General features: G+C 42.8%; 1 protein-coding gene across 8 annotated transcripts in view; it reads left to right on the top strand.

The window, feature by feature from the left end:
* Positions 1-21,005, top strand: part of HPCAL1 (hippocalcin like 1) — a 1,393,761-nt gene that overhangs the window by 198,394 nt on the left and 1,174,362 nt on the right. For 7 of the 8 annotated variants that reach the window (XM_085610705.1, XM_085610713.1, XM_085610706.1 and 4 more), the window contains exon 2: positions 5,941-6,023. The exons of the other annotated variant lie outside the window; for it this stretch is intronic. The gene's annotated coding sequence lies outside the window, so the exon portion shown is untranslated. The remainder of the gene's footprint in view (positions 1-5,940; positions 6,024-21,005) is intronic. 8 annotated transcript variants of the gene reach the window in all.

The raw sequence follows: 21,005 nt of genomic DNA, 5'->3' as shown, positions 1-21,005 counted from the left end.
AAACCAACCCCCTCACTCCTCGAGCCCTAAAAACCTCCCTGCCCCCCCAGTCCTAAAAACTACCCCCCTTCCCCTAATCCCTAAAAACTACCCTGACCCCACTCTGAGCCCCAAAAACTACCCTGTCCCCCAAGCCATTATAAGAGTATCCTGATCCCTGTCCCCCACCCTGAGCCCTAAAACAGGCCCCAAATCCCTGTCCAGAGACCTAAGACTACCCCTTCCCTCCTGAAAACTAACCTCCTCCCGAGCCCTAAAAACGTCCCTACCCCCAAGCCCTAATACGACTCTGCCCTCCCCTAAGCCCTAATAACGTCCCCGACACTCTCAGCCCTGAAAACTCCCCCTACTCCCTAATATGCATATACCTGGTTAAGACAAGCATGGTAGCACTCGCAATGTTGGAACATGCATAGTTCTGCACACATTGTTCTGACCGTTTCGTTTCCCATGGGAACCGCTGCTCTCTTATTTTTCCCTGCGGTTTTATTGAGCTGAAAGGAGGCAATTTTATTTGCTAGACAAGTGGATCAAAGTAATGGTTGAGATTTATGAAGCCCCGTCCGTGCAGTTAGATTTTATTGTGAAAATGCATATATGTACATTCATTTGTGTAGATTTCTAGCACTTCCAAACATTATCAAATCCATCTTTCTTTAGCATGCTGCTTGTTAGAAATGGGAGTCTCTAGTTGGCAGAGGTCCTTTGTCCAAATAGGGACCCTTGCTTCTAATCTGGGTAAGGGGGATACACTTCTAAAATAACCCCTGCTCACCCCCTTGGTAGCTTGGCACGAGCAGACAGGCTTATCCCAGAGGCAGTGTGTAAAGCATTTGTGAACACATACAGTAATACAGTGAAAACACTACAAATGGACACCACACCAGTTTAGAAAAATAAGTAATCTTTATCTAAACCAAAACAAGACCAAACGACAAAAATCCACAATACAGTAATAAAAATATGACTTTCAGATGGTAGAAATCAGTTGCAAGCAAATTGCAGATGCAACACTTTTCTCACAAAGTACCTTGAATGCATCACGCAAACAAACAAAACGGTCCGCAGGGAAGGTGATGCGTTGGTTCCGTACACTCATGGAAGGTGATGCGTCGGTTCCTTGCTTCAGGGGAGGTGATGTGTCAGCTCCTTACTGCTGCGCAGGGGAGTTGATGCGTCGGTTCCTTACCGGAGGGGAGGTGATGCGTCAGTTGCTTACTGCGTGGGGTGTTGATGCGTCTGTTTCTAACTGCATCCCCCAAAGATGCGACAGTCTTGGCGCCTCAATGTGATGCGTCGATCTGGTACGATATGTGGCTTTGTGCAGCTGCAGAGCAGGCTTGCGTCTGGATCGCTGCGGTGATCTTGGACTTCGGAGATCGTTGCACCCAATACATCGTGCGGCGATTTCTCGAGCTGGGGCAGGCGCTGTGACGTTTTTTTCGGCGATGCGTCCTAAACCGGTGCGGATGCGTCACGCTTCTTCGATGTTGCATTGATTTTCCAGTTCCCAGCAACAAACAGTCTCTAGAGGTCCTAAACAGCAGCAGGCACCTCTTTGCAGGTTGGAATTCCCAGCAAAGGAGTTCAGGGGAGCTGGTGGTTAAGCCTTTGTGTCCCTGTGACTTCAGAACAGGAGGCAAGCTCAGTTTCAAGCCCTTGGAGATCTTTTCTTCAAGCACGTGACAAAGCAAACAGCAAGGTCCTTTTTCTCCTTTCCTTGGCAGCAAGCAGCCACTGCAGGCCAACCCTAGACAGCAAACAACACCGGGGCAGTATTTCTCCTCCGCTTATCCGGCTCTTCTCCATGGCAAAGGTTCCTTTTGATTTCCCAGAAGTGATCTAAAAGTCTGGGGTCTGGTCCCCGCTTTTTATCCACAAACATCCTTTGTTCTCTGAAGGCGGAGAGTGTCTGTACCCAGCCAAAACCAGTTCTGTGGGACACTTTGCAAGTGCATAACATGAAGTTTTATTATGCTTTTATTAATTAATTAATTTATTAGAACAAAGGCTATTGAAACAGGTAAAGCTTTCCTGCTGCCCCTATTATGGACTAGGAGTAGAGCAATATGGATAAAAGTGGAGCAGTTTGGTGGGGCAGAGGAAATGGCCAGTGAGCCTGAGAGGACCAGAGAGTAAGAGTGGAGGGAGGGTATTGTATATTGTTTTACACATACAAGAGTTTGAGAGAGATACAGCTGTGGAAAAGGAGGAGGGTGTAATGGAGTATAGTAATTGATATAAGTCCTAGATAAGTGGAGGTCTGTAGGGTGAGGTTTGAATTGGATTTAGTGTCTCTCTAAAGTTATTCACACCAAGCTCAGCCTTCTTTCATGGTAGCCTCCCTCTCAAGTGCTGCAACCATCATTCATACCCATCTTGTGTCGCCTACCGATGAAACCTTCCACACACTATACTTCGTGAAACTCAATAATCTGCCTCCCCAAGATCATCATGAAGCAGCCCATAGAAAGGTTCTCACTGACATTTCTTCACCATGGATCTAGTTGGTTACAATTTAGTTGACTGACTGGCCTAGACTTTGAAAACCTTAATGACTTGATTTAATGATCAATGAACTCTGGACATTTCCAAGTGGATTTATGTAATGTCATTTCCTTGTCACCGTACTGTCATACTGTACATGTTTCTCCCTCCTTCCCCTCCCCTGGCTTGAATTCGTTGCTTGTCTTTAAACATATGTTCTCTTTCCTTCTTTTTTAGATGCCCTGTTAACATATCTGGCATATGACTTTTACTGAACTTCTAAATACCCCACATCTCATGTATTGAACCTCTGGGAAACTTATTGCCCCTTGGGCGTATTGTGATCACCAGCAGAATCAAGTTAAAAAAGATGGAAATAGTCAAGGCGATGACTTCCAGTCAATGACTCCACTTTTATGGAATAGTGCCCAGAATCACTGGAAAGCAGTGTTTAAATTCTCTGAACAATTCAACTAACCAAGCTAAATCCGTTTTGATCCACTCCCAGATTTCCCGATTTGCCTGTTACACTTCATAGATTTGTGCAGATGCCCATTAGTGGTTAGTCAATCTGCCTAGCTTCACCTTTCAACTAGCATAAGACAGAAAACTGATAGCAAAAAAGTGACTTGAGCGGGGCTCGATGGGTGAAACTGATCCAGAGCACGGTGATTGTTACAAGGTAAAGCGACTAGGTTTTTTGCAGCCCTGCCAGCAGCCAGTTGTTACATAGCACACCTGTTGATGTAAATTCAGTGGAAGTTGTGGTGTGAATTCTTATATCACAAAATATTTAAACAGGGGGTCTTAGGGACAATATTTTAAAGACCAGACGGAATTCAATCCCCACTCTTAACCATAAATAACACAAGAAAAACGGTGGGTCTAATGAAACTGAGCATTAATGCTCAGTTTCTCCAGACCCACGGTTTTTCTTGTGTTATTTGTGGTGTGAATTCTTGCCTAACCTTTGATAGACAGTGACAAGTATGTGCGAATATTATGAATGATCTGGCAGGGGTGGGACTGTTTGTCCTGAGATTCCTAAGGGTGTAATTGTAATTGTAGTCACTGAAAAACAAGGAGTCTCATCTTGATATTCCTTTGAACGACAGGGTTTACCGGTTCATCAGTGCTTCATACATGTTTCGCAATATATATTGAGCAGCTGACATGTTTTGATGTACATTCTACATGCCTAAGAGTGATTCTATTTTGCATCATTACAAAAAAGGGAGCAAAGGAAGCAGGATTTCGTAGCTGGAAACACACAAAAAATAATTCTTCATTGTACTATAATATGATAGATTGTTGAAGTGCATATTAATGGTTGCAATGTCCTGCGTTGAAGACCTTGAGAAATGCATGCGGCTGCTGACTAGCCCTTTGTAGACACAGGAGTGGGTATTTGCTTAAACTACCTGTTGTCATTAAGGTGGACCTTTTGGCCAAAAGAAATTCAAAGATGATTAGACTGATTTCTCTTCAATGTGTTGCTTGTTAACCCAACCTTATTCAACGTCGCTTGTAGTTTACTCAGCTTTTTCCCGAACATGATATAAAATGAAAAACATAAATCTTTTTATGTCTCTGTGCATCTTTGGAGCCATTTGTCAAATCTGCACAATATTTTGCAGATGCTGCAAGCACCAGACATCCACAACAAAACTACAATAAAATACCCATAACAACAAAATTAGAAAACAACCCCACAACAACCAGCAACACAATAACACAAAACGAACACAGCACCACAATACAAGCTCGATCACCCAACCACATCCACCAACTATTATCTTGAATGATGTGGAAATTTACACTTCTAATCTTCGTTGTACTGTAAATCACGTTGGCGTTTTGTCATGACAACGTGTAGATTTTAATTTGTTTAGTCTCAAATGAAATATGGACTGCATTGTTCAGATGCATATGGACAAAAGTGGGGATCGTACCTGCCAAATTATGATCGAGTTTTGGTGTTTTGTGAACATGAACATGATGAGTTTTTTTTTAATAGACATTATTTTCTCTTGCGTATAAACAAAATAACACTGTTTTGAAAGCTAACAAAATATGTGTGTACGTATAGCATCAAGCTATGTTATCACTGTGTGATATATGGTGTCATCAGTGATTTCAGTTAAGTTGTCACCAGTGTTGTCAATTATAAGGACATGAGCAGTACATGGTGAGGGCATGAGATCTTGTTTGTGTAGCTAACCAAAATTGACCATTTTGCTCTTATTTTGTAAATAGAGCATCACTTAAACCATGATTCTTTTCATAGCTTTTAATTTTGTGGAAGATGAGTGGGTTATTGATGAACTGAATCTATATTCGGTGCGACCAGCCTCCGCGATGCACAGACTTTGGTTGTGTGCAGAAAGGCCTACCGTGGGTCTTGCTCTTTGGCCTGGTTATTCACCCTACCTGCCATGGGCGTTCAGCCATTGCTGCTCATGACCTTTCGATATACAAAGTGGCGTTTGGCTACAGGACCTGGTCTTCGGCAAGGCCCTGTGCCCAATACACCATTCCATCTAACCAGTGTGCATCTAAGGGCTTAAATTCTGTGTTAGTGGAGTTTGCAAACATTGTCTCTGCCAAGCATAGGTGTAGACTCACTGTGAAAAACATGGGAAAAATCTTTTTTTTTAAATTTTAGATCTGATTTGTTGAAGGTCATCTTTACAGGGGGTTAGCGGACCAAGGGATTCTCCCTTTACTGCCTTATTGGCCATTTTTCGTTTCAGGAAGTGCTGACGGAGCTGCACATTTTGTAAGGGCAGCTGAAATAGCAATTTCCCTCTTCTGGTTAGCCAATCAGAGTGCTCAGGTTCCCAAACCATAGTTTGGGTTTGGGAACACCATAGTTTGGGTTTGGGAACCTGCTTTGCATGATGAGAAAAATGCGCACTCGTCCAATGATATACATGTATTTGTTTTCTTTTTTGGGCTTTTGAACAATTTGCGAGATGTGGTTTGCAAACTAATTGAAACCAAATAGTCCATATATACGCAAGTGTTATTTTTTGTTTGTTTAGCATTTACCTTACAAAGCCTTCCTAACCAGTTTTTGCATCATAGATGAATATAGTTTCATGCCAAGTTTGTTGTAATTTCATTCAGAAGTTTTTGCTGTAAGGTAGTAACATTAAAAACTTTTCTGACCCTCAATTTGCCCCTTCTTTCCATCCCCAAACACAACAGCACCGAACTTGACTTGCCAATACTTTGGACTTTGCATTATTTGATTGGAAAGCTTTATGCAGATTCATAAAACAGCACCCAACCAGTAGGAAAACCTCAAAAAATGGCTTTTAGATGGAAACCTAATCCTAACCATAACTACACTTTTGCTGTCAGCAAATACGCGATATATATAAACAAATGCTTCTTCCTTTTTGTATCATAGAAGAGAGATCACCCATTTCAAATTGTTTTATATTGCAGACAGGAACACCAGCTTTTCAGCTCAAGAGGCCTTGATCCCGGGTAAACTTGCCAGCCATTCCATGCAATTTGAAGTGCAACAGGTACGTTGGTATGATATGTCATCGTATTTGTCAGTGACATAAAAACAATCTGGAATTCATGCTTACAATTTATCTCAAATATTTTCATATCACAAAAGTTTCATTAAATTTTTGGAAAAAGAAGAATTGATCAAATTAATAATTACACCAAATATACATAAAATCCCACCACAGTGGGCTAGTCGCCTGACTTTAGAACATTGATGTGCCAACATCTTTAATATCTAATCATAACATGTATTTTTTTCAGTTCCAGTCCACGTCCAAAAATAAAACCATCGCAAATAAAACCCATCATTCTCAAAGGAAACCCTCTTGAGTAGTTCTGCAACTGAGGAGTTTGCATATCTGATTTTATAATGAATGTTTTGTACTGCAATTTGTTCCTCCACATTCAATTCAACATGCTGTGTGCAAAGTAAAAGACTTGGAAATGGCAGATTGGGGTACTGCATTCTCTAATGAGAGAAGTAAGCAGCAAATAATATACCGGCAAGAATTGTTCCTTGTGGACCTGGCAACCAGTAGCTACTCCTCCTGCTATTTGTGTATGAGCATTTCCAGTTTGATTCAAATGTGCTGTGACCATGAGAGGATTCTTGGTTCTCTAGGTCGTAATGTTATGTTAAAATATTTCTGAAGTGCTGGTTGGGAAAAACAGTATAAGTGAGAACAGGGGAAGACTAGAGGTTAGAAAGCCAAGTTTTTGTTAGTTTCCTAAAACTCAGTAATGTGGGAGCTGCTTTAATACTTATAGGCAGACTGTTTCAGAGAGTTGGAGCTTCAGAGGAAAAGCAACTGCGTCCCCATTTGAGTCTCTTAAAACTGGGACGGGAGACAGTCAGAGTTTTTAGATCGTAGGTCTCTGTTGGGTATTTACCAGGAAAGGGACGGTTTGAGGTAACTAGGACCTATATCATGCAAGGCTTTATAGTTAAGGCACAGCACCTTGAATTTGATGCGGTTACCCACTGAAACCCAGTGAAGTCCTTTAATGGAGGCTGAAACCAGATGGAACTTGGGAAGATCAAGAATAAGTCTGGCAGCCGCATTCTGCATGCTTTGGAGTTTTTTCACATATTGTTTTTGGAGCTTAACAAAAAGTCTGCTACAGTAATCCAACTTTGTGAGTATTAATAAGGAGATGAGTGTCTTTGGGGAGGAGGGAGGAAAAAAAGGAAGAATCTTCCTGATGATTCTCAAAGTGTTGAAGCTGGAAGAGACAACTAAACTGATATGCTTATTAAAGTTCAGTGTGCCATCCATGGTTATGCCTAAATTTGTGGCTTTTTGGACTGGGATTGGGAGAGTCCCTAACTCTGCTGGCCAGCATGCTGGGCTCCAAACTGAGGTTTATTACCAAACAGTATCACATCCGTTTTCTATTAATTTAGTTTGAGGCAGTGCATACCCATCCGGTCACTAACGTCTCTCGTACAGTTATGAAACTGAGAGATGGTGACTTCCGTGTTAGAGGCCGACACCACGATTTGAGTATCGTCCGCGTAAAATGTGGGAGAGAACCCAAAAGATCTAATCTGGGAGGCCAATTCTATAACGTTGCTGGCTGCTTGAAGAGATCATGCACTACTAGCCCAGTAATTCTCTGTAGTAACCCCAGCTCTGTTCCACCTACTATTTATCAGGTTTCAGGTTTCATACATCTTTATTTCGATTGTTATATCATAAAAGACAATTGCATAAAAAGATATTAAGATCAGTCAATCATACATGCAAATTATTTAAAACACCATATTAGTGCATAGCAATGCACAATTTAAGAAAGAATTAAACAGTATTTAAAGACGCAGTATAAAGTGGAGTAAAACCCAATGTTAAAATTGAAAAACCAGGATAATTAAGAGTGTCTGGCTCTAATAACCCAAGCCCACCCTAGGTACTTTGCTACCCCAATTACAACCAATTCTGAGGTGTTAGTTCTTAGGGCCCACAATGCCTCTATGCATCTACTGATGTTCATCCGTTGGAAGATGGGCCTAATCCATTTGTACCTTGGGGCATGACAAGTGGGACAAGCAAAGAAGAAGTGGCCCACACTCTCCTTTTGATCGTTACACCAGGGGCAGTACTCATTCGAACTACCAGCCCATTTTTTGGAAAAAGACCTTACTGGCAAACAACCTGCTCTAAACTGGTGGTATAATTTTTTGTCCAGACTCTTGGTGATAACATCCCAGTAATTCTCCAGAGAGGGATCTAATTTATGCACCAGAAATCTGCCAGAAAGGGAAGCGCCATCGGAACGCACAACGGATTGATGTCTAACTGATGCCCAGTACAGTGACTTGAAGGCTTGCTTGGAAGGGAAAACAGAACTCCCCGGGGAATCCCACAGTTGGATAAGACCCATTTCATCCAGGATTTTTTTCACTTCACGGAACCAAGGGATGTTGCTAGAACCCAGGATAGATCTTACTTCCGCAAGTTCAGTAGCAAAGAGACTTAGATCCGGCGATATCCAAATCCGTCTCCACAACGCAACCAACCGATATCGTGCCATCTCTTTGATAGACTTACAACCCATGTCCAACAAGAGAGGTTTGATTGGGGTGGATTGGGGTAGTCCTACCAAATTACGCAAAAATTTGTTTTGGACTGTTACCAAAGGGGATAGGTCCAAAAAAAAACACAGGTCAGCCCCATACAGTATAGCTGAACTAATTTGTGCGTCATAGATCTTAAGTGCCGGTATTACCCTTTTGGTAAGAGACATTTTTTGCTCCTGGATCAAACAGCCCGTGAGGCGTGCAAATTTTAAGCGAAGAACATCAACCTGGGGCTTCCAACGTAGCCGAGAGTCTAGAGTTACTCCTAAATAAGTCATAACCTCCACCTGTTCCAGACCCACACCATTCATGCTTACACAACTCTTTATGGGGCGATTTTTTGTTAGAACCATAAATTTAGTCTTGCTCACATTTATTTGCAGATCGTTTAATTTACAAAAATCCTCAAATCTGTTTAGGGCAGTTTGGAGGCCCTTACGCGTCTTTGATAGGATTAAAGTGTCATCTGCAAGGATGAGCAAGGGAAATTTAGTCCCACCCAGGGTCGGTGCATCAGTAGGAGTGTCTGCAAAGAACTTCACCACCTGGTCAATAAACAGTAAAAAGAGGGTAGGTGCTAAAACGCACCCCTGGCGGACACCCCACATTACGGGGAAACTATCCGTCACCTGCCCTTGACCTCCCCACCTCACCCTAGCAAAATTGCCCTCGTGTAATCTTACCAGGAGTTCAAGGAGTTCTTGTGGCATTCCTAAGGTGCCCAGAACAGCCCACAATTTTGCCCTGGGCACCAGATCGAAGGCGGACTTTAGGTCCACAAAGGCGGCGTAGATAGACCCGCCGCCCAACAGCACCACCTTCCAGTATATCAGAATAAATCTGAAGACCTGGTCAATGGTGCTGGTACCTGATCTAAAGCCAGCCTGCATCGGAGAAAGGATGCTCTCCGACTCCATCCACCCCTGAACCCTGGCGAGGACCCTAGCCCCCTTAGCAATGGCATTTGCAAGCTGAGTAACATAGGGAACCCAAAGGTGGGGGTCGATTTTAAGTAAGTCTGCCGGGATGCAATCCATCCCAGGGGCTTTTCCCGCTTGAACCGAACAAAGTGCAGTCTTGGAGTCCTCATTCGTAAACACCAGGGGATGACAGGGGGGGAGGCGGCAAAGGCGCGCAGATCCCCGGGTCAACAAGAGGTTTATAGTCTGGGTCCCTAAACTGGGTTGAATAAAAGTCCACCCATGCTTCTACTGGTACATGATTTGCAGGGGTTTGGGAGTCGGGGTTCCTGCCCCATTTCACGACTTCCCAAAACTTAGTCTGGTTAGACGAAAGGCAAGCCTCAAGCAATTTTGTCCAGTGGGCTTCGTCCCACTCCCTCTTCGCCTCCTACTGGACCTTTTTATACCGTTGGCGAGCCATTTTAATATCGGTGGTCACCCTAGACTTGATGGCTTTTATTAGCCCACTATGAGCTTCCCTGCATTTTTTATTATACCATTTCCTACTAGAACTGGGAGTTTTTAGTTTCCCTAGCTTAGGTGGTAAGGCAAGGAGGGCCTTGAGTTTAATAAAACACGGCTCGTGCAAATCACTAATCCGGTGGATAACACCCTCGTTCGGAGATAGGTTCGCTATGGCATTCAAGGTAGATGATACTTCCAATGATATGCCGTTAAGCAGGGTAGGGTCCTCCACAACCCTGCTCCATTTAACCCTTCTTCTATCATTGGTTAGGATAGCCTCGGCAGTGATGCACGAGGCTACAGGGGATATAACAAGTCCACCAGGGAGCTTTATACTTAAGGACAAGGGGTTATGATTACTCTCGGGACGGTCAATGACAGCCATGTCTTCCAAGAAAGACCAGTACTCTATTTTAACCAGAATGTACTCAATTCTACTTTGGCTAACCCCATTGTCAAATGTGGATTTACCAGCCTTGTCCGATATCGCGCGACCATTAGCCGCTCTCAGACCCCACTCCAAACACAGCCCTGCCCAATGCAGAGCTGCTTCTGTGGCCTTTTTGATATTATTTAATGACAGGGATGGGATATTCCACACAGCATCCTCCTCAGACCCCAAATCCTCATCGCTTAACAGGGGTTCGAAAGCACAGTTTAGATCCCCCCCAATAAGTATTAATTTATCCCTCCCAATAAGTTCAAGGTAAGAATCCAGCTCCTCCTAAGATGACCGGACATCGCCCACCGGGATGTCCTCGAGTGTATATATTAATAACAATGATTTCCCGATGTTTCTCCTTGATTAACTTAATTCCCAGAAGATCGGGGTTATTAACCAAAATTTCCACTGGTCTATAACGAATGGACTGCTTAACCCAGATTACCAGGCCCCCGGAAGCTCTACCCTTAGTACCCTTGATTGCTGGTTTAAAAAAATTAAGAAAGCCTTCCCGAAATATCGGTTCAGGGGCCCAACTCTCTTGAAATAATAAGATATCATAGTTGTCTATGAAATCTGTCCAGTCTTCTGAGCCAATTCGTCCCTTTAGGCCAGCGATATTCCATGAGGCTATTTTAAGTGAAGAGTCCAGCATGGTTGGAGCAGCTCGATTCATGTCCCCATGCTCTGATATTGTCTCCCCACCCTCGGGTGGTGGAAAACCAACCGACGAACTACTCCCTAGCACTCGCTCGGGGACCTTGACCGGCTCATAAAGCCCATCACCCTCACTGGATAGGCATGCAACCCCAATAGTGGGGATGCTACAATGACTCCCTCTGCCAGGTTCGGGACTAAGTCAATCGATACCCTCCAGGCCAGAGAGTGGTTCGAAACGGTTGTGTAATTGGGGGAGAAAAGGTGAGTATGGAAGCCTAACAACCGGTACACTCCCAACATTTCTTCTGGACATTAGGGGGTTGAAAAAGGGCACTGTGTTTCTTTTGGGATAAAAATAACTGAGGCCTAAAGACTGCACATCGCCCATCCTCCCCAATCTAGCATCCCTACGTATATGGTCCACCACCATGGGTCCCTGAAATGTATCACAATGCAATCCCCCTCCAGGTCCTTCGGACAGTGCCCCACCCAGTGTACTCTCCTCACACTCAATATTTCTGTGCCAGAGGACGGGGGAAGGGGTCTGTTTTTATTTAACCAAAAGACCACCTTGTTTTTAAGATCCCCATAGGATTCAGTTGTATCTTCCCTTAGGGTTGAGACGCCTGTTAAGACAGTCGTATAAGGAGTGGCCTCAGGGGGTAAATCAGTGCAGGGGGGACCCTGTTTGTTAAGCTTCTGTGGGGCCACAGCGGGATTAGTTTGATTGTTATGATGACTCCCCTGTACTCTATTGCTTGACTTAGTATGTGAGATCGACTTGGGACCACCCCTTGAAGAATTCAAAGCAGGGGCAGCAGCAGTGGATTTGGAGGTGCTTGGTTTGGGCAATGTGGTAGGTTTGGAGCTAACCTTCGTGGTGGGCAAGACTTGTGCAGCAACACCTGCTTTGCTATTAGATGTTATATTAGTATTTGAGCTCCCTCCCCTAGGGGCCATGCCTGCAAAGTTGGTTAAAACAGTTCGGGTATTAGATTGTTTAGCAGTAGCTGGAAGGGACTGCTTGATAGTACCTACGGCTCCTTGGGGGTATAGAATATCAGATAAAGTGGATGATACCTTTTGTGCATTTATTAGCTTGTTTAACATGCCCATATTACCATTAACCAGGTTCTCAAGAGCGTCCAGTTTCGAGTTCATAAGTCTAGTGCGCTCTAATAGTGGAAGCATAAGTGTTTTTAATAATATTTCTATTTTGCTTATAAGGCCATCATCTTTACAATTGTTACTGGAACTGGTAGCCAAGTTCCTAGGTGATTCACAGGGGGAAATAGGAGAATTGCTTATGATCATAGGGGACTGATGACAGGTAATAGTTTCCGGAGCACTGGTGGGCTGGAGTGTACTATTTGCTTTCGGGATTTTTTTTTTTGTTGCACCCCCCTCTGGCGGCCCTTCCTTCTCTTTCTCTTTCCAGGTATGTTCATCTGTGAGTCCCCGTTAGTAGAGTCCAGTAAGGCTGGGCTTGCTGATAGCACACTATCCCCTCCCCCACTACCAGGCGAAACACTGGTGTGGGAGTTGCTAACTGATGAATTCAAAAACTCCCCCTCCACCACGGGATGAACATCCACCAGAACGGGAACCGATAACTGGGTGGCGCTCATAGCGGGTGCTTGGGGGCTTGGCGCTAAGGCAATGCGACCTAGAGATGAGCGTTTCCCAGTAATAAGATCTAGAGAAAGCCGTTTCTCCGCAAAGGCTGTCTCCTTTTCCAAAATGCCCGTTGCTCTAAATAGAAAGGCATCTAGAGGGCCAGATACCACCCCACTAGATGTCTGCAAATTCACAGAACGTTCTTTCCCTGAACGTAAGGGCATGTTTTATAGGGGGCCTAAAACACCCAAAGATGGTAAAATACAAACAAAACCAGCAAAAATCCACAATACCACCCTATAGACAAAATGAGGCTATGGTACAAACACAACAAAACAGATCGAGGGGGGTGGGCCAACCCAACCACAACCGACCACGGACGGCCACAGACGGTCCCGCCCTTGTCCCGGGCTTCTCCCCGGACGCTCTTGCGCGCTCCCGTGCAGCGGAAGCAGACGCCACTAATATAGAAAGTATGTGATGCGCAGGGGTCGGGGCTACCCGGGAGAGCGGGCCAGGTGATGCAGATTGGCCAGGCAGGGACTCCTGGGAGATGGAGTCCCTGCAGAGACGCTCGCAGCCCTGCAGCGATGCCCCAAGACTCCCAGTCGTCACAGCCACTGCACAAGCACAAGTCCCCCGCCGACTTCCTCTGCGATGCGGGACCCGCGAAGCGGGTCCGGCGAGCAGTGGGGCAGCAAACTAAACAACAGCCCAGTACAGGATTCCAAAAGGCAAAGGTCCGTGTAGTTGAAGGTCCAGGCAGCAAGAGGTCCCCTACTATTTATCATCTTCTTATGCAACACTACTCTTCTCCCACCTCTCTTTTTGGTTAGATGTGGGGCATGGAGTTTTCAGGCTACATGCTCTGGTATTGCAATTCCATTGGGGGACCTTCTCACAACCTCACGGACAGTTTTGAATTACAGGCAGTTCAAACCATGCTGTGCCTCAATGAAAAAGATACAAAATTGTGGCAAGAAGGGTGTTATACTACAGTTAACATTGTGATCAATTGGCTTCATCTAATAGAAATAGAAAACTCTATCCTGGTTTACTTCACGTGAACCTCCAGAAATAGATCACTATTTAGCTGAACAAGCAACTAGTTTTGGAATTCTTAGAAATCACCTAGGCCATATTGAAAATATTTTTAAATGTAATTCTACCTTAAAGTAAAAGAAATGCTTGCCAAAGACCTACTCCTAATGGAGAAAGTAAAATTGCTTTTAACTAGAAAAATGTACAAAACTTTAAAGCATTGTAAAGAATCCAGTACTGAGTACTGTAAAGCCTAAAGGTATGTCCCTTATATTATCACGACTCCTCTTGACTCGTCAAAATTAGCGTACTACAGAGACCTTGTCACCTCCTAGTAAAAACCCTCCCTTTTTTAGACCAACTATTGTTTTAAGTTTACTATTTAGGCAATTCTCCATCTCTCACACACAAGTGTCCAACTTCCTCACCGTAGCGCTTTAAAATCACTCTCTTCTGTCATTTTCCTTTTCCTCCTCCATCCTTCAGCTGCTAATAATGCAGTTGAACATCTCACCTTCCAGTTGATCATGCCCTCCTAAGAATCAGAGGTGCATCGCTTTACTGGTTTTCCTCCAACATAACTAATCACTCCTTTTCTGTCTAGTTGTGATCCTTGTACTCCCCACATTCCCCTGCCACACATCACAACTGTAATCTGTACTATTGTAGCCTTTTAACAGTTAATTTGTGACACTGCTATCCTATTATTGACTTTATAGTTATTCAAAAACATGGGTGTTTTTATATGCATCAATATAACTGTATACATTGTTCAAATAATTAAATATTGTTAACATCCTTTCTTAAAATAAATTAGTTTGTCTATTTTTAATGATATGCTATTCATTACAAGGTATGCATCAAGTTCCTGACAATAATAAAGAAGTCACTCATCATGTAATATGACCTGAACGTGGAGTGTAGGAATGAGGCCAGATGCCCTTGAGCTATGTACAAGACCATTTCATTTTATTATAATTACTTGACTCTGACATTAATCACAGTGTTTAGTATTTAGAGATGTTTGTGCAGGTCTAATTCTGAAGGCCTAGCCTAACAAATGTGGTAATAGACAGCACAATACAGTATAAACAGTAGCCCAACAAAAGAACATTCCAAAGAAAATATAATGATTTCCAAATCAAAAGTACCCTTTTCTGCATACAGGGCATAAATGGTATACAACTTGTTTTAGCATTACAGATATTACAGATTTTGACAGCACATATGATTACCAGTGTCTAATGAGCGGTATTCGGCCAAAACAAATAATTGAAATATTCTTGACTATTTCACTGTCACTGTGCCACATGCACTCCCCTCACACTTAAGCAGTATTAGATTATGAACAGTGAGTACCACAAATCCCATTAAGCCGTGGGAGGTTAACACCTGTGCCAGATAAAGGTCAAGTAATAGAAGTGATATAATGAGTGTTCTGCTAGAATATGTATTGCTAAAACACTGGGTTGGCTAAATACTTTTTATCTGACCCTGTTTTCCTGGCTGCTATTAAATAGAAAGGTTTTAAAATAGACTTCTGTGAGAATTGTCAAGAAATGAATATATAACAATTGGGAGATATTTACTTTTCAGTATTTGACTGAAGGTTAATTTATACCTACTTTTCTTCAAAATGCCTTTGTGTGCATTGTGCCCCCATCAACAGATTTAGCCTATGAATTGAACTCTACAAATACAAAAGGTGCTTTGGGAGGCTGACAGGTGTGCCAAGTAATGGGCAAGCATCAACATGTCCAGGAGAGTACTGCCAGAATCAGTGGTTATCTAAATTGTATATAACATTCTGATAGCTTTAGAATATCTGTCACTTGATTGCTACCCCTACGAAATGGCATATCATTGAGGATCACAAACTATCTCTCCTATTCTGAGCTGTGGCTTTTCTGGGCAACATTTTAGTGCAAGCAGGTTGTGTACATTTGATCTACTAATGGCAGATACGTGCCTTCCAATTTGTGTACCAAACTAAATGTGTCATTTGTCAATATTTTTATTTTACGAATTGCCCTAGCATTTATAAATAGAACAATTACACAGATGTTATGTCCAAGGGAAGAAAATACTGACTATGTACATACTCAAGAGGCTGTGATGTTGAAGTTGTTTAAGGAAAGAAGCCGGACAATTTGTAACCACCTTTTGGCCTTTTAGTGCCACTTGGTGCAATTCAACAGTAATAAGTAAGAAAACCGTTCTTTGTAATGCTTTTTAGGCATGGGACTATCTATTACAAAATCTAGAATGAAAATGGTAATACTTGAGATAAACTAAGGAAAATTGGGTAGTAAGTCTACTACTATTTGATGTATGTAAGTGTATGAGTGAAGTATCAGTTTCTTCTGAGAAAGAACTATTTCTGCAGGGCTGTATCGACGAGATAAAAATTGAGATGAAGACCCCTGACCCTTAGCGATGCTACCACCAGTTTTATATATTTGGTGAAAGAACAGGATGACCACTGACAGTCTGGAAAGGTGACACCTGGAAAAGCACCTCTAGTTACCTTGTAGTCACTAGAAATATTTATTATGTTGTTCGGGTACAAGAATGGTCCTGTGCTAAACCACATTTAAATGAAAGGTAAATAATCCAGTCCCCTGGGACAAGCATGTGTCTCAGGAAGTAGCTATTCCATAAATTGCAGTTCATATGGACTACAATGCATTGGCAAGAGTGATCTGGGTTCAGTTATTCCTTTCCCTCCAGTATCTGATCCTTGGAGAAAAGAAGATGGGGCTCGTCATAGACATTATCATTTGATATATTGTTTGATCCGCTTTTGACGCATGGTATCCCCCTGCTTGAACTCGTTGCCGGTCTTTAAACATTGGTTTCTTTCCTTCTAGCTGTAGATGCCCTGTCAACATATTTGGCATATGACTTTTAATGAACCTCTAAACAACCTACAACTAATGTATTAAACCTTCGGGATATGTATTAACCTTTCATGTCCATCTTTGGCCTATTGTGATCACCAGCAACATCAAGTTAGAAAAACGTCATGGCGATGACTGCCAGTCAATGACTTCACTCCCATTGAATAGTGCCCAGAATCACTGGAAAACGCTGTTCAACATTCTCTGTACAATTCTACCTAGCAAGCTAAATCCTTTTTGTTAAACTCCCAGATTTCTGTTACACTTTTTATCAGATATTTGTTCAAGGGCCCATTAATGACTCTTCAGCCTGCCTAGCTTCACCTTTCAACTTGCATAAGACACAAAACCGATAGCAATAAAATGTCTTGATCGGGGTTCAATGGGTGGAACTAATCATGAGCACGGTGATTGTTACAAGGTAAAGCGCCTAGTTTTTTACAGCCCTGCCAGCAGCCAGTTATCACATAGCACTCCTGTTGCTGTTAATTCAGTGGAAGGCGTGGTGTCGAGTTGTGGGAAGGATACAGCCTCTTCCTTGCCTAACCTTTAACAGACGGTGACCAGCATATGCGACTATTATGAATGATCTGGCTGGTCTGGAACTGTTTGTCCTGAGATTCCGACCAAACTATAAACTCAAGTCTCAATACCACATGCATGGAACTTCAGCAAGTGACAGATATGTATGTGTAGGACCGAAAACTTTGATATAACTTTAAGAAACTAATAACACAAGAAGTGTGCCCTCTGCACATTATCTCATTTCTCTAAAAAGGTTTTTATCACAAGCTAAGTGTAGCATTATTAATCACCTGGCATTAATAGCTCATCTACTGCAGTAAGGTATTGCAGTTGACAATTCCTCTGTAAGTGCCCAGGACAGTGTGAAGCATTGATCATGGAGCGAGCAGCTGCTTGAACAATGCAAGTTTGAATTACTATTCCGACACTTTCGAACTCGGCTTTCCTGAAAGGGACACTTGTGGCAGTATGTTTATTTTTTTTTTTACATAGCTAGACCATGTTTTTTAAAGAACTAAATGTTCTCTTTTAAAGGTCAAAAAGACATTGTAAGTCACCTCTGGGTTATGTGATCTTAGATACAATTCAGCCTTCTTCCTTTACATGCTGCGGAAATCCTAAGCAACTTGGAAAATCCATGTAATTAACAGTGGAGCATACTCACTCATCAACCACGAAGCAGGTTCTGGGCAGCAAATTCCACTAGTTAAAGGTCACCACCTTCTGATTCTTTTCCTTGGCTCTTTCAATGCAAAATATGTTCTCCCTAGTAGTATTTAATTTCCATTCTCTTGGAGTTAGATTCATCGATCTTCCTTCTGCGAGAGCACATCCTGTCAAACGAACCCACAAATCAAGGACTTAACCTGGCACATATTTGGTGCTCCAGTTAAATTCAGAGTTTCTAGTGAACCACATGTTCCAGAAGGGCTAATTCCCTAAACCTGCCAACCTCATTAATCCAAAGACACCCTGAAAGTCTGCTGTGGTCTGGAGAGGGGGGGGGGGGGGTCGTAGGCTGGCATCATTATCTTTCTAAAGTAGATTGAGTGAGACTTTGATGTGATTTTATAAACTGAAATTGGGCTCAAATGTATGGGCTTTGTTTAAATTCCTGGTCAGAGTATGAATTAGATTGAAAATGTTTCTATTCTGAGAATACTTTTAGTTTTCTTTTTGTAATAATGCCTCTGTTTATTGTATCATCAGATCTTGGTTTTGTTCGTGTGATGTTACACACACTTTTAAATTCCAAGTTTTTTTGTCTTATTGGTCCATTCATACACATGGATATCTATTTTTCTTTTTTTCTTATGTGTTTCTGACTCAAAAAGAGTTTGCAAATAATAAATATGTGATCCTGGTTAATAAAACGAAATTCATAGCTTTCACATTTGATATCCAGTGTGTTTCTGGTTCATAATTATTTATGAATAGAGTTTTGGAAATATGACTGTCATAGCTAGCAATATTATCCTCTTCTTTCCATAAATTAGTTGCTTGTCCCCTATAAAGTCCTGAGTGCTCAAAAAATATTTGCATACATTTGAGGCATTGCGTGACTGGAGCAGAGGAGACTTTAAGGCAGATGTGCGTATCTTCGGCATATTGATAAATGTTGATGCTGCTATCTGTGAGCAAAGCCCCAAAGGGATCCATTAAAAGGTAGAAGATGACAGACGACAATATGAATTCCTAGAGGATTCCACATGTTAAGGATCTTTTGGGAGATGAAGGTGCCCTTGAGAAAAAACTGGTGTTGATTTGAAAGGTAGGAGGAAAACACTAAAGATTATTGGCCGTGAACTCGATTTGAGACTCTGGGGTGTGAATGAGGATTGAATAGTCAACTCTGTTGAAGGCAGCTCGGAGGTCTAGCAATATCAGGATTTGTAAGGTAGCACTCTCCATGCTGCAGTGTGATCTGAAGTCAGACTGGTAGTTATTAAGGAGATGGTTAGCACTGATGTTTTCTTCTGGATGAATGTAGATTGCTTTTTCAATGATCTTGCCTATGAAGGGCAGATACATGTGTGTGCTGGTAGCTGGAGAGGCCATCGGGACTAATCAGAGGCGTTTTAAGGCATGGGCAAAGTGGGCTCTGACCCAGGGCCCCAGCCTTTCATGGGGACCCTTAATAGAGCCCACTCTGTTCTGCAGAGAGCCTTGCCCTGATTACCTTCTATAATTGTTAAATAGATTGTTTTAAATGCCGTTTTCATGCAACATCCATGAAAAGTTTTTTTTATAGATCAAAACAGAACTTACATTTGAGAAATGAGAGAATGCCAGATATTATTTGCAGTAATAATAGTGAGATACTGCTGTGTTACAGTATTGAAAACACACATCACTATCCCAGGATATAAGATATAAATAAATTTAATATTTGGACAAGTGTACCTGTGCACTGTCAGTGACCTGGCCAAAGAGGCCAAGAAAGAGATGAAATTGGATCATAAATGTTAGCAATAAGGGTCTCTAGTTGTCAGAGGTAGGTACCTTTGTCCAAATAGGGACCCTTACTTCTAGCCAGGGTAAGGGGATACACTTCTAAAGTAACCCCTGCTCACCCCCTTGGTAGCTTGGCACGAGCAGACAGGCTTATCTCAAAGGCAGTGTATAAAGCATTTGTGAACATATACAGTAATACAGTGCAAACACTACAAATGGACACCACACCAGTTTTGAAAAATAAGTACTATTTATCTAAACCAAAACAAGACCAAACGACAAAAATCCACTATACAGTGATTAAATTAAGACTTTCAGATGGTAGAAATCAGTTTAAAGCAAATTGCAGCTGCAACACTTTTCACACAAAGTACCTTGGATGCGTCACGCAATCAAACAAAACGGACCGCAGGGAAGGTGATTGTAGGAGAGTAGGATCTGCACTTATGTTGCCCCCACTTTTTTTCTGATGTTTACACTGGTTTCTGGCTATAGTCTGGCTGGGACCCTGCTAATCATGGCCCCGGCCTCTCTTTTCTCTCTAAACAACTTGGAGTGCATATTAGATGCACTAGTGATTGGATACTGTGGTACCTTATGAGCCCCTAGTATATGGTAACTTAGGTACCAAGGGCATAGGTACTTCACAGGCCTACCAGGGGCTGAAGCATGTATTATGCCACCCCTGGGAAGCAGACTAAATCTGACCCCACAGGCCTGCTACTGCAGCCTAGGTGAGGTAGTGTTAGGACTCCTCACTGAGATATAGGTTCCCTATATCTCACCTTACACACACATATAAACCTATCAGCCACCCCTAAGGCAGGCCCTAACAATCCTGAGGGCAGGGTGCTTGGTTTCCATGTGAGGGGGTGCCTCTGCCTGAGCAGGGCCCCTCTGCAGCTCTCAGAGTCCATTCTCTGTAGCTGTTTGTGGATGTGGTTAAACCATATACTCTTAAGTGCATTATAACCTAGCGGTAAATGCTAACTTTGGGATGGCTGCATCAAAACATGTCGTGTTTGGTGTCAAACGCTTTGGAATCATACCCCTACACCAGTAACTGGTGTGGGAGTATGATCCTACCCTTCTAGAGGGATAGACATGTACCCACTGTGGAAACACGGTAGAATCCTGAAGAGCCCTGGCATCACAAGATGGATGCCACCAGCACAGACACTGCCCTCCTTCTGCTGACCGAAACTCGCAGGAAGGTGTAACGACCTTCCAGACAGGATTTAGCATATTGGTGCTGGGTCGGTGCACTCCTAGAGTGCTTTGAAGTCCTGCACTGGGGGAGCATATGCTAGATCAAACCGGTTCAGGGGCTACAAGCCCCTGCTCTGGCG

Source organism: Triturus cristatus, chromosome 6 (assembly GCF_964204655.1).
Source record: "Triturus cristatus chromosome 6, aTriCri1.1, whole genome shotgun sequence".
Classification (NCBI taxonomy): Eukaryota; Metazoa; Chordata; class Amphibia; order Caudata; family Salamandridae; genus Triturus; species Triturus cristatus.
This window is presented reverse-complemented; position numbering and strand designations above follow the sequence as displayed.